This window comes from Dendrobates tinctorius, unplaced genomic scaffold, assembly GCF_039654945.1.
Source record: "Dendrobates tinctorius isolate UK_male_01 unplaced genomic scaffold, ASM3965494v1 ptg000163l, whole genome shotgun sequence".
Lineage (NCBI taxonomy): Eukaryota > Metazoa > Chordata > Amphibia > Anura > Dendrobatidae > Dendrobates > Dendrobates tinctorius.
In genome coordinates, this window is record NW_027361830.1 from 15,093,957 (window position 1) to 15,120,996 (window position 27,040).

Here is a 27,040-nt window from a genome sequence, read left to right on the forward strand (position 1 = left end):
TCCGGGGCCTCCCATCTTTATATGATGATGTCCTCCTCCTTGCTTCTCCCTCGGCTCCTGCGCAGGCATACTTTTTCTGCCCTGTTGAGGGCAGAGTAAAGTACTGCAGTACGCAGGTGCCGGGAAAGGTCAGAGAGGTCCCCAAGTCATGATACAATGCAATAAGGAATCATTGGTTGTGATGTGGCAATGTGACATTGTGATTTCAGTATCATGCACCATGTTGCAGTGTATCCTTAGCTTACGAAATTTGTTACCCAGTATCCAAAGATTGCAAATGATATAATGTTTTTTAAAACAGTGCATGATAAAATTGATTTCTTTCTATGTGTAAAACTGCAGCCTGGTAAAACCATAGGTGAAAACATTTTTTTTTCACATTCAGCAATGAAGTGCAAATATCCACAAAAGCAAATCCTTATAATTTAGCAAATCTGTGACATTAGAATTGGAGTTAAATCTGTAGGGAGCATGAGATACAGGGAGAGCTGGGCAGAAATTATATATAGTTTTGGTAGAAAAGTTCCAGTTCTATAAATGTTCCATTTTCTAATTTTAAACTCTTTTCACTTTGCAATTAGTAGTCGAGTGGTTTCAGTGAGTGATGGACCGTCTGCTCTGTATGACTGTGTATACAGAGACAACTGTCAATCACTCAGCTGGACCTCCCACTTGGCTGCTAAACCTAGATTTATTCAGAGCCTCCTGTAGTTTAACATGCTGCCTGCACGTTGGATTGCATTTCCAGCTTCACGGGTTTCTTTATATCTAAATCTTATCCATAATGCCCAGAAATACCTGCCTCCCCTAGCAATTTTTCCCATGGCTATAAGATTGAAATAGTTTTCTGCAGAATGTGAATCCAACCCTAAAATCAGCAGCAGTACCTACAATGTGTTATTAAAGCCCCTTGGTAAAATTCACCCTATAATAAAATATGTTTCATTTCAGTAAAAAAAAGAAACAAGCAAAATAAATACTATTTTTCACGGTTACTCAAAAACTGGATTGAAAAAATGTGTTTGACTGCAAAAAATCTTTATATAAAAAGAAAATAATTGAAATATCGCTGCCAATATACTTCCTTTAACATGATGTCAGCGCATTTAAAGCAGACAAATTGACCTCATTTCCCAGAGCTTCTCAGACACCAATTCATAAGATGATCTAGTGCATTTCATGATGTTATCCAGTCTAGCAGAGCCAACGGCACAATGTTATCTATTGACAAGAAAAGCAAAAGCAGATAACTTTTAAAAGAAACATAAGCTAAAATAAATCATATAATAATTGCTTTGTGTTATAGTGAGTTCTTTATTATCTGTTGTAGGGGTGTACATTTCTTAACATCATAGCTCTATAACCTCAGCTCATAGGCCGAATTTCATTCTTCTTGTATATTTGACGCTATGTAGTCCCTAATGTATGGCCATATGCTCCATGTCTCTTTAATGAACGGGTTCAGTAGGACATAGCGCTTGTGTAAATGGAACTGAATGAAACAGGTTATTTTCTGACAATAGCACGAGTAGGGATATTTTAGACAAAACGGGAACTGTCAGTTCTTGTTAATGATGTGTTCGAAGCAGGAATAATAAACAACTATAAGGATCTGAGACAGTCACAAAGACCAAATCATGATGTCTAGACAACTGGGTCAGCACATTTTCCAATTGGTAGGTCTTGTGAGGAGTTCCCGGTATGTTGTTGATAGTATCTAACCAAAAGTGGCACAAAACAGGTTAATCGGTCAACGAGCGATAGCGTTATAGATCACATGTGTCAAAGGGAGGCTTTTTTTTCACTAAGTGTCAAAAAACTAACAAGCCTATAGATGATAATAAAGGTAACTACTTGGCAGTTGTACCTAGTGCCGGCACAGAGTAGTCATTGACCTCTTTTGCTCCATGTCAACAGAGCAGCTCTTATTCTTCTGGGCAGCTTTGTCAAGGGGTGTGACTGCTGACGTCTGGATGATTGACAGCTGGCTCCACCAGTTGGGCAGCAGGGAGGCAGCTGTCAATCAGCATGACTTCGGCAGTCCTGCCCAGTCAATAGAGTAGAGCGTAAATAAAGCTGCTGCTCTGTTGATATGACATAAGCAGAAGAAGCTGAATCACTGGCAGGAGCAATCTGTGACCATTCTGTACAGGCAAAGAACAGCGCCAAGCACAACAGGCAAGTAGTTAAAAACTACCTGACTATTAGGGCTTAGGCACATTTCTTTTTAAAAAAGTCCACAATATCTTTTTTAACCCCTTCCTGACATCCGACGTACTATCCCGTCCACGGTACCCGGGCCCGTATGACCGTGGACGGGATAGTACGTCTACCGCGATCAGCGGCGCCCACGTGGTGAGCGCTGCTGATCGCGGCCGGGTGTCAGCTGATTATCACAGCTGACACCCGGCACTATGTGTCAGGGGCGGTCACGGACCGCCCCCGACACGTTAACCCCTTGCACACCGCGATCAAACATGATCGCGGTGTACCGGGAGTTAAAGGGAAGCATCGGCAGGGAGGGGGCTCCCTCCGTGCTTCCCTGAGCCCCCAACGGCAGCGCAATGTGCAGCGCTGCTGCGGGGGGCTCCTATCCTCCAGGCCCCCGAATCCAAGATGGCGACGGGGGCTTTCGGGGACCTGAGGAAGCTGGCTTCCTCAGTGCCTGCAAAGCGCAGGCAAGAGGAAGTCTTCTTCAATGCCTGTGACAGATTGCTGATCTGTCACAGTGATCTATGATGTGACAGATCAGCGATCTGTCACAGGACAGTGATGTCCCACCTGGGACTATGTAATAAAGTAAAAAAAAAAAATTAAAAAAAAAAATGTAAAAATAAATTAAAAAAAAATCGCCAAATAAATTAGAAAAAAAAAAAAAATATTCCCTCAATAAATCCATTTTTTGGAAATAATAAAAAAAACAAACGATAAAAGTACACATATTAGGTATCGCCGCGTCCGTAATGACCCGCCCTATAAAACTGTCCCATTAGTTAACCCTTTTAGCGAACCCCTTAAAAAATAAAAATAAAAAACGAAGCAAAAAATAATGATTTATTATCATACCGCCAAACAAAAAGTGTAATAACGCACGATCAAAAAGACGCATATAAATATCCATGGTACCGCTGAAAACGTCATCTTGTCCCGCAAAAAACGAGCTGCCAAACAGCATCATCAGCGAAAAAATAAAAAAGTTATAGCTCGCAGAATAAAGCGATGCAAAAATAATTTTTTATATAAAATAGTTTTCATTGCATAAAACCGACAAAAACATAAAAAAACGACCTAAATGAGGTATCGCTGTAACCGTACTGACCCGAAGAATAAAACCGCTTTATCAATTTTACCGCACGCGGAACGGTGTAAACGCACCCCCCCAAAAGAAATTCATGAAACGCTGGTTTTTGTTCATTCTGCGTCCCAAAAATAGGAATAAAAAGCGATCAAAAAATGTCACGTGCCCGAAAATGGTACCAATAAAAACGTCAACTCGTCCCGCAAAAAATAAGACCTCACATGGCTCAGTGGGTCAAAATACGGAAAAATTATAGCTCTCAAAATGTGGTGATGCAAAAACTATTTTACAATAAAAAGCGTCTTTTAGCGTGACAGCCGCCAAACATAAAAACCGCCATAAATAGTAAGTCAAACCCCCCGTTATCACCCCCTTAGTTAGGGAAAAATAATAAAACTAAAAAAAAAGTATTTATCTCCATTTTCCCGTTAGGGTAAGGCTGTGTGCACACGCTGCGGATTAGGTGCGGATTCATCCGCCGGATTTTGTAAAATCCGCAGGTGAAACCGCAGGTCAAAAGACCTGCGGTTTTACCTGTGGATTGCTCTGCGGTTTTGTCCTGCGGTTTTTCATCTCCTCAATAGAGGAGATGGCAAACCGCAGGAGAATCCGCAGAAAGAATTGACATGTCAATTCTTTCTGCGGATTGAAAACCGCAGATAATCCGCGCGGAAAATTCTGCACCGTCTGCACTGCGTTTTTTGATTCCCATAGGGAATCATGGTACTGTACACCGCAGCAGAAACTGCTGCGGGTCCGCAGCAGCCAAAACCGCTGCGGAACCGCAGCAAAATCCGCAGCGTGTGCACACAGCCTTAGGGTTAGGGCTAGGGCTAGGGCTAGGGCTAGGGTTAGGGTTAGGGTTAGGGTTAGGGCTAGGGTTAGGGTTAGGGGTGTGTTGGGGTTAGGGTTGGAGTTATAATTGGGGGTTTCCACTGTTTGGGCACATCAGGGGCTCTCCAAATGCAACATGGCGTCTGATCTCAATTCCAGCCAATTCTGAGTTGAAAAAGTCAAATGGTGCTCCTTTCCTTCCAAGCTCTGCCATGCGCCCAAACAGTGTTTTACCCCCACATGTAGGGTATCAGCCTACTCAGGACAAATTGCAAAACAATTTTTGGGGTCCAATTTCTCCTGTTACCCTTAGGAAAATAAAAAATTGGGGGCAAAAATATCATTTTTGTGGAAAAAAATGATTTTTTTATTTTCACGTCCGAGTGTTATAAACTTCTGTGAAGCACTTGGGGGTTCAAAGTGCTCACCACACATCTAGATAAGTTCCGTGGGGGGTCTAGTGTCCAAAATGGGGTCACTTGTGGGGAGTTTCAATAGTTTAGGTACATCAGGGGCTCTCCAAACGCACATGACACCCGCAGACCATTCCATCAAAGTCTGCATTCCAAAACGTCACTGCTTCCCTTCCGAGCCCCGACGTGTGTCCATACAGTAGTTTTCTCCCACATATGGGGTGTCAGCGTACTCAGGCCAAATTGGACAACAACTTTTGGGGGTCCAATTTCTCCTGTTACCCTTGGGAAAATGAAAAAATTGGGGACTAATTGATCATGTTTCTGGAAAAAATACGATTTTTTTATTTTCATGCCCTGGCATTATAAACTTCAGTGAAGCCCTTGGGGGTTCAAAGTGCTCACCTCACATCTAGATAAGTTCCTTAGTGGGTCTAGATTTCAAAATGGGGTCATTTGTGGGGGGTTTCCACTGTTTAGGTACATTAGGGGCTCTCCAAAGGCAACATGACACCCGCAGACCATTCCATCAAAGTCTGCATTCCAAAACGTCACTACTTCCCTTCCGAGCCCCGACGTGTGCCCATACAGTAGTTTTCTCCCACATATGGGGTATCAGCATACTCAGGACAAATTGGACAACAACTTTTGGGGTCCAATTTCTCCTGGTACCCTTGGGAAAATAAAAAAATAGTGACTAATTGATCATGTTTGTGGAAAAAATACGAATTTATTTTCACGCCCGGGCGTTATAAACTTCTGTGAAGCACTGGGGGGTTCAAAGTGCTCACCACACATCTAGATAAGTTCCTTGGGGGGTCTAGTTTACAAAATGGTGTCATTTGTGGGGGGTTTCCACTGTTTAGGTACATTAGGGGCTCTCCAAAGGCAACATGACACCCGCAGACCATTCCATCAAAGTCTGCATTCCAAAACGTCACTACTTCCCTTCCGAGCCCCGACGTGTGCCCATATAGTAGTTTTCTCCCACATATGGGGTATCAGCATACTCAGGACAAATTGGACAACAACTTTTGGGGTCCAATTTCTCCTGGTACTCTTGGGAAAAAAAAAATGGTGACTAAAAGATCATGTTTGTGGAAAAAATACGAATTATTTATTTTCACGCCCGGGCATTATAAACTTCTGTGAAGCCCATGGGGGTTCAAAGTTCTCACCACACATCTAGATAAGTTCCTTAGGGGGTCTAGTTTCCAAAATGGTGTCATTTGTGGGGGATTTCCACTGTTTTGGTACATCAGGGGTTTTCCAAACGCGACATGGTGTCCAATCTCAATTCCAGCCAAAAACGTCAAATGGCGCTGCTTCCCTTCCGAGCTCTGCCATGCGCCCAAATAGTGGTTTACCCCCACATGTGGGGTATCAGCGTACTCAGGACAAATTGCACAATAAATTTTAGGGTCCTGTTACCCTTGGAAAAATAAGAATTGAGGGTGAAAAGATCATTTTTGTGGAAAAAATATGATTTTTTAATTGTATGGCTTTATGTTATAAACTTCTGTGAAGCCCATGGGGGTTCAAAGTTCTCACCACACATCTAGATAAGTTCCTTAGGGGGTCTAGTTTCCAAAATGGTGTCATTTGTGGGGGGTTTCCACTGTTTTGGTACATCAGGGGTTTTTCAAACGCGACATGGTGTCCGATCTCAATTCCAGCCAAAACGTCAAATGGCACTGCTTCCCTTCCGAGCTCTGCCATGCGCCCAAATAGTGGTTTACCCCCACATGTGGGGTATCAGCGTACTCAGGATAAATTGCACAATAACTTTTAGGGACCTGTTACCCTTGGAAAAATAAAAATTGGGGTGAAAAGATCATTTTTGTGGAAAAAATATGATTTTTTAATTGTACCGCTGTACGTTATAAACTTCTGTAAAGCCCTTGTGGGTTCAAAGTTCTCACCACATATCTAGATAAGTTCCCTGGGGGGTCTAGTTTCCAAAATGGGGTCACTTGTAGGGGGTTTCCACTGTTTAGGTACATCAGGGACTCTCCAAACGTGACATGGCATCCAATCTGAATTCCAGCCAATTTTGCATTGAAAAAGTCAAACGGCGCTCCTTCCATTCTGAGCTCTGCCATGCGCCGAAACAGTCGTTCCCCCCCACAAATCAGGTATCAGCGTACTCAGGACAAATTGCACAATAACTTTTGCAGTCCAATTTCTCCTGTTACCCTTGGTAAAATAAAAAAATTGAACCTAAAGTATTTTTTTTGTGAAAAAAAGTTAGATGTTCATTTCTTTTTAAATATTCAAAAAAATTCCTGTGACGCACCTAATGGGTTAATAAACTTCTTGAATGTGGTTTTGAGCACCTTAAGGGGTTCAGTTTTTAGAATGGTGTCAATTTTGGGTATTTTCTATCATATAGACCCCTCAAAGTGGCTTCAAATGTGATGTGGTCCTAAAAATAAAATAGTGTTGTAAAAATGAGAAATCGCTGGTCAACTTTTAACCTTATAACTTCCTAACAAAAAAAAATTTTGGTTCCAAAATTGTGCTGGTGTAAAGTAAACATGTGGGAAATGTTACTTATCAAGTTTTTTGTGTGCCGTATCTCTGTGATTTAAGGGCATAAAAATTCAAAGTTGGAAAATTGCGAAATTTTCAAAATTTTTGCCAAATTTCCATTTTTTTCACAAATAAACGCAAGTTATTTGAATGAAATTTTACCACTAACATGAAGTACAATATGTCACGAGAAAACAATGTCAGAATCACTGGGATCACTGGGATCAATGGAAGCGTTCCAGAGTTATGACCTCATAAAGGTACAGTGGTCAGAATTGTAAAAATTGGCCCGGTCATGAACGTGCAAACCACCCTTGGGGGTGAAGGGGTTAAAGAGGACCTTTAACCAAATATTCCATTTTAAACTGGACACACAATGTAATAGTGGCTGCAGAACTGAATAACGTGTTTTTTCTTATTTTTATTTAATGTCTTCATTGTGGAGATATTATTAGAGTGTTGACATCTGATAACACCTATTTGACTTAACAAATGTTATCTTATCAGATAGCAAGTCCTTGTTAGGAACGGCGGAATGCACTAACTAAAAATAAATAATAAAGTGCACTCGCCGCTCGGGGTCCACCGTGCAGTAGGTGTTACACTGCTGCTAGGTAATGACAGACAAGCAATATGGCGGTATAATGCGCACGGGTTAGACTTCATCCGAGGTGCGCAAAGCGGGCTCTGTTCACACACAGAGGCGCCGCAACATAAACATACGAAAACGCTGAGCCTGTTAGTGTCACAGACCACAGGGAAATGCACGCAGGGTATCTGGTCACAGGAGCAGGACCCAAGGCAGAGGAGCTGCGTCCGTCTAGACCTACCGTGTGTGCGGCGTCGCTACTGCGGACGCCAAGGAGGACTGCAACTGCAGCATGGCGTAGGATACGGCCGCTAGTCGACAAAGCTAGGAGGCAGGCGCAATGTCGGACGCTAGAGTAGAGGTGCGGAGAGCACAGTGGCCTAAGGCTTGCCACTGACTGGCGCTGACTGCTGCACTAATTCCCTATCCACATGCGTAATATCAGAGGGAAAGGGTTTCAAATGAGTCAGTCACCAGAGTCATACATCCGTCACCATTCACACATTAGCTTGAAAAGTCTATACTAGCGCATGGCCGAACAGTCATGCGCGCTTTTTATAGCCATGCGGGACCTTCCAGATCTCCGAGATGGACCAATGAGATCTGGAGCAGGACCTGGGCACATGACTCCCGATCTCCAATGGGAGATCGCCTCGTGAGCATGCCCAGGAGGAACACAGAGGAACTTAAGGTACTGTCACACTTAGTGATGCACCAGCGATCCTGACCAGCGATATGACATGGTCAGGATCGCTGGTGCATCGCTAAGTGGTCGCTAGTGAGCTGCCACACAGGCAGATCTCACCAGTGACATAGCAGCGGTCGGGGGTCGTTACTTACCTGTCAGACGAGGCGATCCTGACGTCCTCCCGCCCGCGTCCACGCATCGCTCGTCGGCGCCACAGAAAGCCCAGCAGGAAGCTGATGTCGAGAAACGGTCCACGTCGTTCTCGCGAGATCAGCGATAATCAGCGGGGGAGCCGGTCGGAGGTAAGTATCACACATAGCGATATCGCTAGCAATATCGCTGCTACGTCACAAAAACCAGTGATGATAGAGCGATATTGCTAGCGATATCGCTTAGTGTGACAGACCCTTTAGGCTCTGGAGCGGTCTGCTGCAAAGTAATCTTCTCTGCAGTAGATAGACAGCAGGAGACCGCAGAATGTGAGGCTCTGGATTCCTGCAGAGCAGGCGCAGAAACCAGACGCCTAACAGCCCTACAGGGAGAAGTACACTCCCAATAAAGAAGTATCTGATAACACCCACCTGGACATCACTAAAGTTAACTCATTAGTTGACAAATACTGATTGATAATATCTCTGCAATGGAAAGGCGAAATAGAAAAAAAAATAATTTTGCTCCACTCTGCTTCCACTATTATATCATGTGCCCAGCTCAGCATGAAAAATCTGGTGAAAAGTCTTATTTGATCAATACTATGTTAGAATAAAATGTGCAAAATGTCTTAATTTATGCGGGCATGCCTTCTCCTTCTATCTTAAGCTTAAAAACTCACTTATTCAAAAACATTTATTTACATACCTTGCAAAAATAAATCCTTGATCTTTCCTGATTCTGCTGCTCTTTTCCATTTTGCACTATGCAACTCCATTGCACAGATATTCATACTTGTTGCTTTAGGACTGCACTATGTAAAATCTCTGCTTGTAGTTCAACTAAGCATTTCTTCACAGACTTCTATGGGGGTGTGTGTTTTTACCCCCCCTGTAAATCTCAGTGTATGGGAGTTAGAGGTGAATGTGTATAACTTTAGAAGAGACTCTGAAGAAATGCCCAGTTTCACTACAAGCAAAGAATTAACTTACTAACTACAAAGGCAACAAATGTGAATATCTCTGCAATGGAGCAATGCAGTGCAAAAAGGAAAAAAAAAGGTGGAACAATCAGCGTAACTCATGTATTTTCACAAGGTATTAGACAAAAAGGAGAAAATGGACCCCAAAAATTGTTGTGCAATTTCTCGTGAGTACACCATTACCCCATGTGTGGAGGAAGATCACTGTTTGGGCGCACGGTAGGACCCGGAAGGGAAGGAGCAAGGTTTGACTTTTTGAAGACAAAACTGGCTGGAATCGAGAACCGACGCCATGTCACTTTTGGAGGGCCCCTGATGTGCCTAAACAGAGGAATTCCCCCACAAGTGATAACATTTTGGAAATTCAACTCCTCAAGGAACTTATCTAAATGTGAGGTAAGCATCTTGAACCACCAGGTGCTTCACAGAACTTTATAACAGAGCTAAGAAAATTTAAAAAAAAAACATTTTTCCTGCAAAATTTTTCTTTTAGACCCAAATGTTTTATTTTCTCAAGGGTAACCGGAAACAATGGACATCAAAATGTGTTATGCAATTTCTCCTGAGTGTGTCAATACCCCATGTGTTTGAAAACTACTTGTGAGGCCCAGTGCAAATGTCAAAAGGGAAGGAGTGCCATATTATAGTGCAGATTTTACTTTTATGGTTTGAGGGTGCCATGACCCACTGGGAGAGTCCCTAAGGTGCCAGAACAGCAGGACTACTCATAAGTGACCCAATTTTACAAAATACACCTCTTGATGAATTAATCTAGGGGTGCAGTGATCATTATGACACCATCGTTGAGTTAAAGAAATTTGTACCATTGGGCAGTGAAGAAAAAATAATTACATTTCTAACACAAAAAAATTTTTTAGCCCCAGATTTAACATTTTCACACAAGAAGTGGGTAAAATTGGCACCAGAATTTGTCCCACAATTTCTGCAGAATATAGGTAGGGATGGAGCGCTATTTGCTTCCTGGAGCACAGATTTTCCTAGAATAGTTTGTGAACTCCATATACAGAGCCCCCTAAGTGCTAGAGAGTAGACTCCCCCTCCCAAGTGGCCCCATTTTAGAAATTATACCCCTGTCAAATGTGAACGCTAAAAGTGGCTTATACACACTGGGGCTCAGAAGGGAGGGGGCATTTGGATTTGGGAGTGCAGAATTCACTGAATTTCCTTTTGGGGGGAAATGAGCCATTTTGCTTTTCCAGAGCCTTTGTGCTACCGGTAATGTGGAAGCCCCCTATATTTATGTTAACAGATGGTGGACCTGAGTGGGGATTTACTTTTTTTGTGGATTGAGTTGAAGCTTTTATTGGGAACATTTTTCATAACGTTTGGGATCACATTTATTTGGCGCTATATGCTAAGCACATACTTTGGGGTTTCCATCTAAATCTCAGAGCGACATGACAAACAAAACCCCCGAGGGATCCAATCACTATAATGAGGCAGCAAAGTTACTCTGGCCTCCGTCTGGCCTCCATTCAGAGTTGTACTTCCTTTCAGAGGTGCACAATCTATGGTGGACCGTGTTTTTATGCACGCCTAAAAAGACAGACACCGCCGGATCACAAGTCCCATAGTATTCAGTGCCTCCATCTGCCTCATTATATGTAAGCATTCAGTGTAGAGCGCAGGATAAATGTGCACCTAGCCTTATTGCGATATTTGGGAGGCAGAATGAACAAATCCACAGAAGGTGAAGAATTGGTTTTATTTTTCACGCCATTCCTCGTGCAGTATAAGTGATTAGGCAACTTTATTCTTTGGGTTGGTACAATTATAGCGATGCCACATTTATATTTTTTTATGTTTTAGTGCTTTTACACAATAAAAACTTTTATAAAAAAATAATTATTTTTGCATTACTTTATTCTGAGAGCTATAACTTTTATTTTTCCGCTGATGGAGCTCTATGGTGGCTTGTTTTTTGCGGGACAAGATGGCATTTTCAGTGATATTTTTATTTACATTCATCACTTTTTCCAAGTGGTATGATGATAAAGCATAGTTTGCTACTTTTTTTGTGTGTTTTTTTAACCCCTTTCTGACATCTGACATACTATCCCATCCATGGGACCCGGGCCCCTATGCCCATGGACGGGATAGTACGTAATAGCGATCAGCCGGGTGTCAGCTGATTATCACAGCTGACACCCGGCACTATGTGTCAGGGGCAGTCACGGACTGCCCCCAACACGTTAATCCCTGGCACACTATGATCAAACACAACTGCAGTGTACCTGGGGTTTAGGGAAGCATTGGCAGGGAGAGGGCTCCCTCCGTGCTTCCCTGAGACCCCCGCAGTGATGTGCAGCGCTGCTGCAGGGGTCTCCTTCCCTGCAGGTCCCCGGATCCAAAATGGTGGCGGGGACCTTCACGGGCCTGCAGGGAGCCGGCTTCCTCATGCCTGCAAAGCGCCGGCATGAGGAAACCTCCAGCACTGCCTGTGACAGATCGATGATCTGTCACAGCGATCTGTGATGTGACAGATCACCGATACATAATATATAAAATTGTTTTCATTGCATAAAAGCGCTAAAACATGAAAAAAGACATAAATGAGATATTGCTGTAATCGTACTGATCCGAAGAATAAAACTGCATTATCAATTTTACCACACGCGGAACGGTGTAAACGCACCCCCCAAAAGAAATTCTTGAAATGCTGTTTTTTGTTCATTCTGCGTCCCAAAAATCGGAATAAAAAGCGATCAAAAAATGTCTCCTGCCCGAAAATGGTACCAATGAAAATGTCAACTCATCCCGCAAAAAATAAGACCTCACATAACTCGGTGGGTCAAAGTATGGAAAAATTATAGCTCTCAAAATGTGATGATGCAAAAACTATTTTTACAATAAAAAGCGTCTTTTAGCGTGCGACAGCTTCCAAACATAAAAACCCACCATAAATAGTAAATCAAACCCCCCTTTACCACCCCATTAGTTAGGGAAAAATAATAAAATTAAAATGATGTATTTATTTTCATTTTCTCATTAGGGTTAGGGATAGGGCTAGGGCTAGGTCTAGGGTTAGGGTTAGGGCTAGGGTTAGGGCTGAGATTAGGGTTAGGGGTGTGTTGGGGTTAGGGTTGGAGTTAGAATTGGGGGGTTTCCACTGTTTGGGCACATCAGGTGCTCTCCAAACGCAACATGGCGTCTGATCTCAATTCCAGTCAATTCTGCATTGAAAAAGTCAAACGGTGCTCCTTCCCTTCCAAGCTTTGCCATGTACCCAAGTAGTGTTTTACCCCCACATATGGGGTATTAGCCTACTCAGGACAAATTGCAAAACAACTTTTGTGGTCCAATTACTCCTGTTACCCTTAGGAAAATAAAAAATTGGGGACAAAAATATCATTTTTGTGGAAAAAAAATATGATTTATTTATTTTCACGCCTGGGCGTTATAAACTTCTGTGAAGCCCTTGGGGGTTCAAAGTGCTCACCACACATTTAGATAAGTTCCTTGAGGGGTCTAGTTTCCAAAATGGTGTCATTTGTGGGGGGGGGGGTTTCCACTGTTTAGGCACATCAGGGGCTTTCCAAACACAGCTTGGCGTCCAATCCCAATTCCAGCCAAAAAAGTCAAATGGCGCTGCTTCCCTTCCGAGCTCTGCCATGTGCCCAAATAGTGGTTTACCCCCACATGTGGGGTATCAGCGTACTCAGGACAAATTGCACAATAACTTTTAGGGTCCTGTTACCCTTGGGAAAATAAAAATTGGGGGTGAAAAGATCATTTTTGTGGAAAAATATGATTTTTTAATTTTACGACTGTACCTTATAAACTTCTGTGAAGCCCTGGGAGGTTCAAAGTTCTCACCACACATCTAGATAAGTTCCTTGGGGGTTTAGTTTCCAAATTGGTGTCATTTGTGGGGGGTTTCCACTGTTTTGGCACATCAGGGGCTTTCCAAATGCGACATGGTGTCAGATCTCAATTCCAGCCAAAAAAGTCAAATGGCGCTGCTTCCCTTCTGAGCTCTGTCATGCGCCCAAATAGTCGCTTACCCCCACATATGGGGTATCAGCATACTCAGGACAAATTGCACAATAACTTTTAGGGTCCTGTTAGCCTTTGGAAAATAAAAATTGGGGGTGAAAAGATCATTTTTTATCACCACATATCTAGATAAGTTCCTTGGGGGTCTAGTTTCCAAAATGGGGTCACTTGTGGGGGGTTTCCACTGTTTAGGCACATCAGGGGCTGTCCAAATGTGACATGGCATCCGATCTGAATTCCAGCCAATTTTACATTGAAAAAGTCATACGGCGCTCCTTCCCTTCTGAGCTCTGTCATGCGCCAAAACAGTGGTTCCCCCCACATATCAGGTATCAGCGTACTCAGGAGAAATTGCTCAATAACTTTTGCAGTCCAATTTTTCCTGTTACCCTTGGTAAAATAAAAAAAATTGGACCTGAAGTAATTTTTTTGTGAAAAAAAGTTAAATGTTCATTTTTTTTAAACATTCAAAAAATTCCTGTGAAGCACCACAAGGGTTAATAAACTTCTTGAATATGGTTTTGAGCACCTTGAGGGTTGCAGTTTTTAGAATGGTGTCACTTTTGGGTATTTTCTATCATATAGACCCCTCAAAGTGAGTTTAAATGTGATGTTGTCCTTAAAAATAAAATGGTGTTGTAAAAATGAGAAATCGCTGGTCAACTTTTAACCCTTATATCTTCATAACCAAAAAAAATTTTGGTTCCAAAATTGTTCTGATGTAAAGTAAACATATGTGAAATGTTACTTATTAAGTGTTTTGTGTGCCATATCTCTGTGATTTAAGGGCATAAAATTTCAAATTTGGAAAATTGCAAAATTTTCAAAATTTTCGCCAAATTTCCATTTTTTTCACAGATAAACGCAAGTTATTTGGATGAAATTTTACAAATAACATGGAGTACAATATGTCAAGAGAAAACATTGTCAGAATCAGAGGGATCCATGGTAGTGTTTCAGAGTTATTACCTCATAAAGGGACAGTGGTCAGAATTGTAAAAATTGGCCTGGTAATGAACGTGCAAACCACCCTTGGAGGTAAAGGGGTTAAAGAGTTCACTGAAGGGCTTAACTAGCATTACACTTTTATAGATTGTATTGTTCCGGACACGGCAATACCAAACATTTGTAATTTTTTGTTTATTTATTTTACATAAAAATGTGTGTTTATTAATGGATTTTTGGATTATTATTATTTTGTAATTATTTTTGCATATTTTTTTTTTCCTTTTTTACCTACTTCCTTTATGGGACTTTCACTTTTTACTTTGATTGCAGGTATAATGCATTGCAATGCACTAGCATTGCAGTGCATTATACCTATAATGAAAGCTTCTGACAACATGCTGTGAGCATGGTCTCAGAAAGTTTCTGTATCTTGGTGAACTGGGGGTTAGCAGGATGACCCCGGATCACCATGGCAACGATCGGGCCCCACGATGACATTGCGGGGACGCCGATCTAAAGGCGGAGGGAGCTTCCATCCCTCTGCCTCCCTCCTGAATGCTACAATCATGCTCAATCGCAGCATTTAGGGTGTTAACAGCCAGTGTTGATGCTGACACCGCTCCTGGCTGTTAGTGCAGACGCTCGGCCACTGGCAGAGCTGAGCTGCTCCACTGATCAGGCAGAAAGTGCTGATATTTCAGCAACTCCTGCGTCATCTTGCTGTGATCGGTAAGTCAGATTGACAACATGAGTCCCGCACCTCTTTCCGTACCTCTCAGCTGTCACAGACAGCTCCCGGTACTGAACTGTCATCACGTGTTTACATGCAATGACAGTTTAAATGCATGATGTACACAGTCTGTCCTGGTGCGGGTGTAAGGAGGTGGCAGGGACTCTTGGTTGCTCCCTCTCCCCTTCCCTGATGTGGTCTCCATGCGGTGCTCTGACAGTGGGTTATGCCCTGCATATTGCTGCTATGTATGTACTAGTGTGTATTAATAATGTTGTAATGTTTGTGTATTAGTTAGTTTAGGGATACCAAAGGGTTAAATGAGGGGGCTGAGCCCGCAGCCTCCAGGCAGACAGGAAGTCCCTGTCTGCAGTTCAGTGCCCGGGCAGGCTGGCCCGTGGCAGGGTGTCTTCCCCTGCTGGAAGCTGGCTATACCACCTGGAAGGAACAGAGCTGCCAGTGGAATGTCAGGCAACAGGCACAGGGACTGTGTGTGCCACACAAGAGACTTTTGGCTCCTGGAAGCCGAATGGGAGGCATTGCCTCTGTTGCTGCAGCCGCTGCTGTGTGATAGGGACAGTTCAGGAATTGTTATCTTCTTCTATTCTTCATCTTTATTAAACAAGTTGCCACTGTTGGACCCTAAAGAGTGTGATGTGTTGTGCATCCAGAGGATGCTCTTCCAACATGGAGAGCAGCCGTGATTCTGAGGTAACCCACTGTGACCTGGGGCTGAGACTAGAACTGCCCTTTCATGTGCCAGGGGCCAGGGTGCTCACTGACTGTGACCTAGTGGACTCGGTTATGACTAACACCCCGTGCCACTTTGTTACACGGGAATGACACCTGGCCAGACCAGACTGTGTCCGTCAGTGGACGCTAAGGCCTCTTTCACACATCAGTTTTTTGCCTTCAGGCGCGATCCGGCTTTTTTTGGAAAAAACGGATCCGGTTTTTCCCCATTGACTTGCATTAGCGCCGGATCGTGCCGGATGGCATTGCGTTTCATCCGTTTTTTGCCGGATCCGGCAACTTGTCTCATTCCGGCGTCTTGAAAAAACGTCTACTGTAACGTTTTTTGTCTCCGGCGAAAAAGCCGGAAGCGCCGGATCCGGCGCTTCCAGCTTTTTGCAACAATGAAAGTCTATGGTTCCGGAATGCGCCAGATCCAGAAAAAGACGGATCCAGCCACCGGATCCGGGTTTTTTAAGTCTGCGCATGCTCAGATCCAATTGGCCAGCCTCCAGGAACAGAGACGGATCCAGCAAAAAAACGGATCCGTTTCTACAGTTCTCCAAAATTTATGCCGGATCCGTTTTTTCTAAAAAAAGCCGGATCCTGCCTGACGGCAAAAAACTGATGTGTGAAAGTAGCCTAAGGGTTTAAATTCAAAGAAGCCTCTATAAGCAACATAAACTGGTCTGATCACATCCAATCTATTATATTTATCAAACATTCAGATACTATAACAAGAGACCATGGCAATGCAGTTTTTTATATTGATGCATTCTGCCTATAAAAATAAAATAGAAAATCCTATAAAAAAATAATTTAAAGAAAATACCCAACCAAAAATATTATGTTTTGTTATTAGGAATTCTCATAAGGCGGTTATAAAAGGAATACTAATTCAATTAAATTTCCAATACAAAAGACAAACAAAAAAGAAGATGATCCAGGATATTATGAATGAAATCAGTTAAACAGAAAAATCCCAAAAATTGAACTCTACACAACAAAGCTATGTTAACTACTTAAATTAAGAGTTTAACTTAAATGATAATTTAGGATTACAACAAAATGGTCCAATCCACCAAAGCCAAAACATTATTATGAATACAAAAAAATTTCCAAATACAAATAAGATGAAACATCAAAAAATGAAAACAAAAATTCTCAACATAAAAAGTAACAAAAGTACTCTTTTTCATCCTAAGGAAATATCTGAAGCTTTCGCATCTTACCACCACTCCCTATATAACCATAAAGATGATTTGACAACATCACAACCTAAAGAAGAAGATATTTTACCCTTTCTTTTGATATTCACCTTCCCACCTTATCAGAGGAGCAATTATCGGCTCTCCATTTTCAGCCTCTGAAGTAGTATTAGCACTATATAAACTAAAAGAAAATAAAGCTCCAGGACTAGATGGATATCCACATCAATACTACCATCTCTTTCAACAACTCTCAGCTGACCCCTCTGGCCAACATGTTTAATCAGGCAACAGAAAAAAATGTTTTTCCATCTGAAAATTTACAGGTATCGATTACAGTAATGCACACATTTCAATTAGACACCTCAGAAATCCTAAACTATAGATCAATATCCCTCCTAAATACTGACGTAAAAACTTTTGCAAAAATTGTAGCTAACAGACTCTCAGAAATCTTACCACACTTAATTTATACCAACTAAGGTAGGTTTTGTCAAGTATAAATATACTTTGGATGGTTCTAGATAATAGGAAATAAAAAGAAAAATAATTACGGTAAAGTAACACGGGCGCTACTTATCCAAAAAACTCAGATGCAGCTGGTGAAGAGACAGGACTGTGTAGGCTCCTGTTATAAAGTCTGAGCGAACCGTATATTTGTGTGATTCACCGCGCTATGCTGAGCAGATGTATACAAAAAAAAAAAAAAAAAAAAGGGGGGGGGGGAATAAATACTTAACAGCAGTTAAACGTACTTACTTAAAAATGAAGTTGTTGTAGAATATTCTGTGTAAGTTGAGATGTCTACGTGGTAAGTAGTTTGCAGGTTATCTGATGGTAGAGATCTCGTTTTTGATAGCTACTGATGCTATTGGAACAATGATATATTAAGGTACCAATAAAACATACAAAAGGTCACACCACTCCTTGCATGTCCACCATACTCACTGGTTGTATCTTAATGTTTATATTCTCTTCGGAGTGTTCCCTTTATGGTGGATCAATTGATAAAATACTAAATATGAAGAGAATTTCAATTACTAACAGTGACCACAACCTTGATATTCAGTCCCAGTTCCTGGGGTACATATGCACTTACTTGTGCTAGATTTGTTATGCTACCCAGGTGTAAATCCTGATAGACTCTCTATAATGGTCTTTGTTGGCTTTATTTAGAGCCGGTGCAGGGACGATATCCACTGTTGAAAAAAATGACAAAGTGCTGGGTAAGGAGGGATCCACTAAACCCACAAATAGTGCTAACGTTCCAGTAGCCAGTTAGTCCTGGTAGGACTTCTATGCACTTACTTCTGGTAATTGCTCTGTCGCAGTCTGGCTGAGGCAGCAGCTGCTGATAGAGTGATAAGCGATGCAGTGTAAGGAGAGATCCACTAGACACCCTAATTATGCTAGCATTCCAGTAATCAGTTAGTCCTAATAGGACTTCTATGCACTTACTTCTGGTGATTGCTCTGGCGCAATCTGGCTGAGGCAGCGGCTCTGGCTGAGGCAGCGGCTGCTGATGGAGCGATAAGCTATGCTAGTTCATTTTTAAGTAAGTACGTATAACTGCTGTTAAGTATTTATTCCCCCCCCCTTTTTTTTGTATACATCTGCTCAGCATAGCGCGGTGAATCACACAAATATACAGGAAACAAAAGAACCCAAACTATCATTCTTATCCCTAGGCTCCAAAAAGCATTTGAACGGATCAATTAGCTTTACATGTTTACAACACTTAAAAAACTTTCATGCACCGATCTTTAATGCCATTACCACTCTTTATACCAACCCATCAGCCAATGTCACAGTCAATAATCTTCCTTCTGAAATTTTCCCCATCTTCAATGGCACAAGGCAAGATGTCAGCTCTCTACAAACCTTTAATACGTACCATAAAACCTTTAGTGGAACATATTAAGATTGAAAAACTACATTAAATGCATTCCAAGGCATTATAGGATCGGCCTTTTTGTGGACAACGTAATCCTAACGCCAACCAACACACTCAAATCTATTAGAGAATTAACTAAATTGATTAGTAAATTTTCCTATATATCATAGTATAAAATGAATACCCTTAAATCAAAAATCTTAAGTTTTTTCTTACATAAGGAACTTAAAGAACTAATCAAAAAATAATTTCTGTATTTATGGGAAAAATCCAACATATCCTATTTAGGTATAAAAAGAACAAAACCCCAAAATAAAATTCTTGACATAAACTTAGCCTACATGTATAAATAACTACCAGACAACATTTCAAAAATAGAAAAAGCAGAAAATTCCTCGTTAGGAAAACGAGGTCTTTATGAAATGTCACTACTTTCAAACTGCAATAAATAGCTGGTTCAATTCCCCTTTATATACAAGATCACTGACTAAATAAATTCCAAAAACAACTTATAAATCTCATTTGGAGTCAGAAACCACCCAGAATTTTCAAACAAATCCTACTTAAGCACAAATCAAGAAGAGGTAGGAGCGTTCCCAACCTAGAAGTCCACCAATTTAGTTTTACAGAGTAAAAACTGGTTCCTTAAATCTCCAATTAATCTAGGTTGGACAGAACCAGAAAAATCTTTAAATAAAGATTTGCATCTAGATACTATCATCATGTCACACTTAATACACCATTCTGTGGAGCTACCTAGTGACCCCATAGCTAAATCCACAGTTTATGCTTGGACATGTCTACTCAAAAGAACAAATTATTCCAACACTAGAATACCACTACAAACTATACCTATTGCAACACTTAAGCCAGGTATCTCTAATTTTGCACATAAATTGTGGACACATAAAGCAATTGAAAATTTTTACTTTTCTTGAGATAAGAAAATATCTTAGGAATAAAGTAATTCTTCCTTTAACAATATATAAAGATATACCATTACTTATTAAAGCCCTCTGTAACAATACTACCTGGAACACTAACCATATATACGCTCTTTGTAAAGCATGTACTGTATAGCATTATCTAAGCAAAACTACATGCTTGGTGGGAGAAAGACCATAATATTCACTATTCCCCAGACAGATTGTAAAAAGCCATTAAATCATATACTACTTCATCAAGCGCAAATCTATATGATGCCTATTACAAAACGTTAACCAGGTGGTACTTTACTCCAGTGATTCAACATCAAGGGTTCCAGAACCAAACTGATCAATGCTGGAGAAATTGTGGATTACAAGGAAGCATTTATCATAACCTGTGTGAATGCTTTCATTAATTAAAATTCTCTGAAAAGAGTTATATGATTCTCTTAGAAGAGTTGGCAACCACGACATTCCACCCTACTAGCACATTTGTTTTTGTTTGCAGATGATTTTCCTCTTAAATCAATAGCCATAATTGTACTTACCTGCGTAGTCACTAAGTTCCCAATAACCACCAACTGGAAGCAAAATAATATTCCTCTCTTTTCAGACGTAATAGAAAGAATAATAAAACAATGCTTTAGAACTATTGAATGCTAATAAGAACAATTCCTTTACCGCCTAAGACCGAAGACTAGAGTTGAGCGACTTTTGGTTTTTTAGGGTCGCGTTTCGTTTCGTGAAACCCGACTTTTCCAAAAGTCGGGTCGAGCAAGATCGTCCGATTATAGGGAAAAGTCGGGGTCGTCCCGAAACACGAAACCCAATGTAAGTCAATGGGGAATAAAAGTCGGCAGTGAGAGGAGGACAGGAAACACACCTACAGTGCCCATTTGAATGCCAAAAGCATCAATTCTTCTTTCTTAAGCTTGTCAACCTTAATTAACTTCATAATACAAGTTACGCACTGAAAAATGGGGGTTATTTGGCTACAAACTGTGGGGGGGGAGGGCTGGCTCCAGGTTTTCATGTGCCCTGGGCGAAAGAGCGCCCCTTTAACACATACCACAACTCATCATGCTCCGATATGGCAGAGAAATAGCGGTATAGTACAATGAAAAATACCTCACTTTTTACATCTCATGACGAGGCCCATCTATTTCTCCATACAGAATCATTGGTCCCATATAATGTTTGAAACAGTATATGATGAGCTCCACATAATGCTACAGTATATGTTGGTCCCCATGGATGAAGCTCCACTGTCTTACGGGCCCAAATAATGCTCCAAACATAATGGGCCCCATTTCTAATGCTCTAGTGTATAATGGGCCCTGTAAATGCTGCTCCAGTGTCTGATGTCCACCTTTGGAATGTTCCAGTGTATGGTGGGCCCCATCTATCATTCTCCAGAGTATAGTGCTCCCCAAAAATTGCTGTCCCAACATTGAAAACAATCAAATAAGTCTCCTCGCTAGGGAATCCCTGTACTTGTCTGGACAGGTGCTGTAGCTTGCTTAACAGCTCGCCAGCCGTTCTCACGCCCAGTATGGATTACACGTGATTGCACAAAGGTGAGAAAGGGTACCGTATCCCCAGATAACATGTATGGATAGCGTACACATTCAAAATATATGTCTCAGGAGGCAGGCTCAGACGGTGTTAGGCCCAGTATGGATTGCACGTGATTGCACAAAGGTTAGAAAGGGTACCGTATCCCCGGATAACATGTATGGATAGCGTACACATTCAAAATATATGTCTATACAGCATGAGGCAGGCTCAGATGGTGTTAGGCCCAGTATGGATTGCACGTGATTGCACAAAGGTTAGAAAGGGTACCGTATCCCCGGATAACATGTATGGATAGCGTACACATTCAAAATATATGTCTATACAGCATGAGGCAGGCTCAGACGGTGTTAGGCCCAGTATGGATTGCACGTGATTGCACAAAGGTTAGAATGGGTACCGTATCCCTGGATAACATGTATGGATAGCGTACACATTCAAAATATATGTCTATACAGCATGAGGCAGGCTCAGACGGTGTTAGGCCCAGTATGGATTGCACGTGATTGCACAAAGGTTAGAAAGGGTACCGTATCCCTGGATAACATGTATGGATAGCGTACACATTCGAAATATATGTCTCAGGAGGCAGGCTCAGACGGTGTTAGGCCCAGTATGGATTGCACGTGATTGCACAAAGGTTAGAAAGGGTACCGTATCCCCGGATAACATGTATGGATAGCGTACACATTCAAAATATATGTCTATACAGCATGAGGCAGGCTCAGACGGTGTTAGGCCCAGTATGGATTGCACGTGATTGCACAAAGGTTAGAAAGGGTACCGTATCCCTGGATAACATGTATGGATAGCGTACACATTCAAAATATATGTCTCAGGAGGCAGGCTCAGACGGTGTTAGGCCCAGTATGGATTGCACGTGATTGCACAAAGGTTAGAAAGGGTACCTTATCCCCGGATAACATGTATGGATAGCGTACACATTCAAAATATATGTCTATACAGCATGAGGCAGGCTCAGACGGTGTTAGGCCCAGTATGGATTGCACGTGATTGCACAAAGGTTAGAAAGGGTACCGTATCCCCAGATAACATGTATGGATAGCGTACACATTCAAAATATATGTCTCAGGAGGCAGGCTCAGACGGTGTTAGGCCCAGTATGGATTGCACGTGATTGCACAAAGGTTAGAAAGGGTACCGTATCCCCGGATAACATGTATAGATAGCGTACACATTCAAAATATATGTCTATACAGCATGAGGCAGGCTCAGACGGTGTTAGGCCCAGTATGGATTGCACGTGATTGCACAAAGGTTAGAAAGGGTACCGTATCCCTGGATAACATGTATGGATAGCGTACACATTCAAAATATATGTCTATAAAGCATGAGGCAGGCTCAGACGGTGTTAGGCCCAGTATGGATTGCACGTGATTGCACAAAGGTTAGAAAGGGTACCGTATCCCTGGATAACATGTATGGATAGCGTACACATTCAAAATATATGTCTATACAGCATGAGGCAGGCTCAGACGGTGTTAGGCCCAGTATGGATTGCACGTGATTGCACAAAGGTTAGAAAGGGTACCGTATCCCTGGATAACATGTATGGATAGCGTACACATTCAAAATATATGTCTCAGGAGGCAGGCTCAGACGGTGTCAGGCACAGTATGGATTTGACGGCCCAGATTACACAGCGGAGGAGCAGGGAGAGGTAAAGATTGCAAATGCTGGGGCCCTGCCCAAGCAAGGGGGCCCACTCGTGGGCGTCGGTACTGGCACTGGGCCCCTCATACTACAGCGGTGTGTCTGACGGCGGGTGTGCACCACCACCGTCAGAGACACTTGATTGCACAATGAGGGACCCTGTGCCAGTGCCCGCGCCCAAGAGTCGACCTACCCACCTGTCCAGGGCAACGGCACTCGCACGGTGTCGTGCGGTAGGTGGTGACCCCGGCCATGGGGGGGGAGGCAGCACAGTTAGGGAGTTTTAGAAAGTGGCATATGTTGATGTTGGACATTCAGCTGATGCAAAAGGCGAAATAGGTGAAGTACCAGGAAGAGGTGGACCAAAGCAAGCCATTTTTCTGTCACCCTATGTGTCATCAGGGGAAGGTGGGACAAAATCCTTGGAAACCCATGCGTGGTTCATTTTAATGAAGGTTAGATCATCCACATTTTGGGTTGACAGACGGGTCCTTTTTTCTGTCAGGATTGATCCAGCTGCACTGAAGACTCTTTCCGATAGCACACTTGCAGCTGGGCAAGCGAGTTCCTGTAAGGCATATTGTGCCAATTCAGGCCAGGTGTCCAGTTTAGCGGCCCAATAGTCAAAGGGGAATGACCTGTGTGGGAGAACATCGATATGGGAGGAAAAGTAGTTTGTTACCATAGTTGACAACTGCTGTCTCCTGTCACTTTCCATCAATGCAGTATTACCAGTTGTGTGAGCGGTATTTGAAAAATCAGTCCACAACATTGTCATGAAACCCCTGTCTCCAACGCCACTTCTGCTGTGTGCACCACGAACACCTCTGCCAAGCTGCCCCCGGCCCGTACGGCTCGTGTGAGAACCATCACCGCTGCTGTGTGCTGGGAATGCCTCAAGCAACCGATTTACCAGAGTTGCTTGTTTATTAGCCAATATTAGGTCAAGGTTCTCCTGTGGCATGATGTTTTGTAATTTGCCTTTATAGCGTGGATCCAGGATGCTGGCCAACCAGTAGTCGTCATCGTTCATCATTTTGGCAATGCGGGGGTCCCTTTTTAGGATCTGCAAGGCATAATCTGACATGTGGGCCAATGTTCCCGGTGTCAATGATGCACTGCGAGTGCTGGGTGGAGGAGCACTTTCTGGCAAATCCACATCCCTCCAGTCACGCACAAACCCTGTACCAGACCTTGCCACGCCAACATTTTCAGTTGCCCCACGAGATGCATCCTCCTCCCCTAAGTAATCATCCCCATCATCCTCCTCCTCCTCCTCTTCTTCCTCCACCTCGTCCAGGAGAGGTCCCTGAGCAGACAATGGCTGAATGTCATCAAGGATTCCCTCCTCCTCTTCCTCCTCATCAACATTGGCTGCAGACGCCTGCTCCTTAAGGTGCGTCAAAGTTTGCATGAGCAGACGCATAAGTGGGATGCTCATGCTTAGGATGGCGTCGTCTGCGCTTACCAGCCGTGTGCATTCCTCAAAACACTGAAGGACTTTACAAAGGTCTTTCAGCTTCGACCACTGCACACCTGTCAACTCCATGTCTGCTCTCAAAGTGCCTGGCCGTGTATCCTCCCACAAATGCATTATGGCCTGCCTCTGCTCGCACAGCCGCTCCACCATGTGCAGGGTGGAGTTTCACCTTGTTGCAATGTCGATAATGAGGCGGTGGTTGGGAAGGTGGAGCAATCGCTGCAGCTTCTGCATACGAACGGAGTGTACAGGCGACCGGCGGATGTGCGCGCACAGACTTCGCACCTTCTGGAGCAGGGCTATTAACTCCGGATAATTTTAGAGGAAGCACTGCACCACCAGGTTCAAGGTGTGAGCCAAGCAAGGTATGTGGCTGAGTTTTGAAAGGGCTATGGCTGCCACAAAATTACGGCCGTTATCACTAACTACCTTGCCTGCCTCAAGATGTACACTGCCCAGCCATGACTCAGTTTGTCGCTTCAAGTACTCGGCCAGCACCTCGGCGGTGTGTCTGTCGCCCAAACACATCATCTGCAACATAGCCTGCTGACGCTTTCCACTAGCTGCTCGATAGGGGGACACCTCGTGTGCAACAGTGGCAGCTGCAGATGGAGTGCTCGTACGACTGCGCTCTGTGGACGAGCTTTCGCTTCTGGAGGAGGTGGAGGAGGAGGAGGGTGGAACGCCTACAGCCAACTGTTTCCTATACCATGGGCTAGGCAGCACTGTCCCACCACCGCTGTCCCCTGTGGACCCTGCATCCACCACATTAACCCAGTGCGCAGTGATGGACACGTAACGGCCCTGGCCATGCCGACTGGACCATGCATCAGTTGTGAGGTGCACCTTTCCGCTCACCGACTGCTTGAGTGCATGGACAATGCGGTCTTTCACATGATGGTGGAGGGCTGGGATGGCTTTGCGAGAGAAGAAGTGGCGACTGGGTAGGTCATAGCGTTGTACTGCATAGGCCATGAGTTCGCGGAAAGCTGTGCTTTCCACCAACCGAAAGGGCATCATCTCAAATGAGATTAGTTTGGCAATGTGGGCGTTCAAACCCAGTGTACGCGGATGAGAGACTGAGTACTTTCTTGACCTACTCATAGTGTCTGGGAGGGTGAGCTGGACTTGAGAGCTGCATATGGTGGAAGTAGCGGTGGACAGGGCGAACTGAGAGAGGGTTGATGATGGTGATGGAGTTGGTGTTCTTTCTGATGGCATAGAATCAGTCTTTCGTTGATATAACAGTGGGATTCCCTGACTGCTGTGGCCTTGCAACGACACCTCAACATTTGCTGCTGTGCTAACCGGTGGGCTTACAGTGGGGGAAACAATGTAGCGTTGCTGACTACCTTCGTTGTGATCAGTTGCACATGTGGCACTTGAGGTTTGGTGTTGTGTCCATGCTTGCAAGTGCATGCTGGTTAAATGTCTAAGCATGCGACTGGTATTCAAATTTTTCAGATTTTTCCCTCGGCTAAAGGTCTTTGCGCACTTCTTACAGATAACCTTGGCCTGATCATGAGGATTTTGTTCAAAAAAGTGCCACACTGCACTCTTCCTACTTTGGCAGACATTTTGCGGCCTAGCACGCTGTGATCTTTTGACCCTCTGGACAAGCTGTCCAGCAACTCTTTTGATGTTTGGAACCTGTCTTTGGAGTGCTCCGGGCCTGCCAGATAACAGCTGTTGCGATGTCGATGTCTGCTGTGGATGCTCCTCATCTGAGCTATTGGAAGCAGCACCCTCTTCCCCCAATGGATGCCAATCTGGGTCAACAACTGGGTCATCCATCACCTCCTCTTCTATGTCATGTGCACCTTCCTCTGTGTCACCGTGTATGGTGGTATAGTGTGCGGGAAGGGGCACCTGAGTCTCATCAGGGTCAGAATCTGGCTCTGTACACTGCGAGGACAATGTAGTGCTCTGAGTGAATGTACCAGCAGAATCATCCATCAGCGGCTGTGCATCAGTGCACTCCATGTCAGATTCATCTTGGCCTGGGTAATTCACCATTTCACTTGATAATCCAGGCATGGTATGTGAAAACAGCTCCATGGAGTAATCAGTAGTATGGCCTGCGTCATCCTTCAATCTTGGTTGGGGTGAAGGACACAAGGAAAGGTGTGGTTCATGAACATGAGCCTCCAATGACGACTCAGTGCTTTTACTTTTTACAACTGAAGAAGAGGAGGCGATAGAACTGGAGGCTGAGTCAGCAATGTAAGACAAAACTTTTTCCTGATGCTCTGGCTTTAAAAGCGGTTTGCCAACTCCTAGAAAACTAAGCCTTCGAGGCCTTATGTAGCCAGGCGATGACGCTTTTGGATTGTGTGAGGCCCAATGAATATCTGAGCGCTATGTGACAAT

The 27,040-nt window shown here is 43.3% G+C and overlaps 1 long non-coding RNA gene across 1 annotated transcript in view; it reads right to left on the reverse strand.

The window, feature by feature from the left end:
* Positions 1-1,021: 1,021 nt before the first annotated feature.
* Positions 1,022-27,040, reverse strand: part of LOC141052814 (uncharacterized) — a 51,092-nt gene continuing 25,073 nt past the window's right edge. Inside the window, exon 2 of the long non-coding RNA XR_012220901.1 lies at positions 1,022-1,221. This is a non-coding gene — a long non-coding RNA (uncharacterized lncRNA). The remainder of the gene's footprint in view (positions 1,222-27,040) is intronic.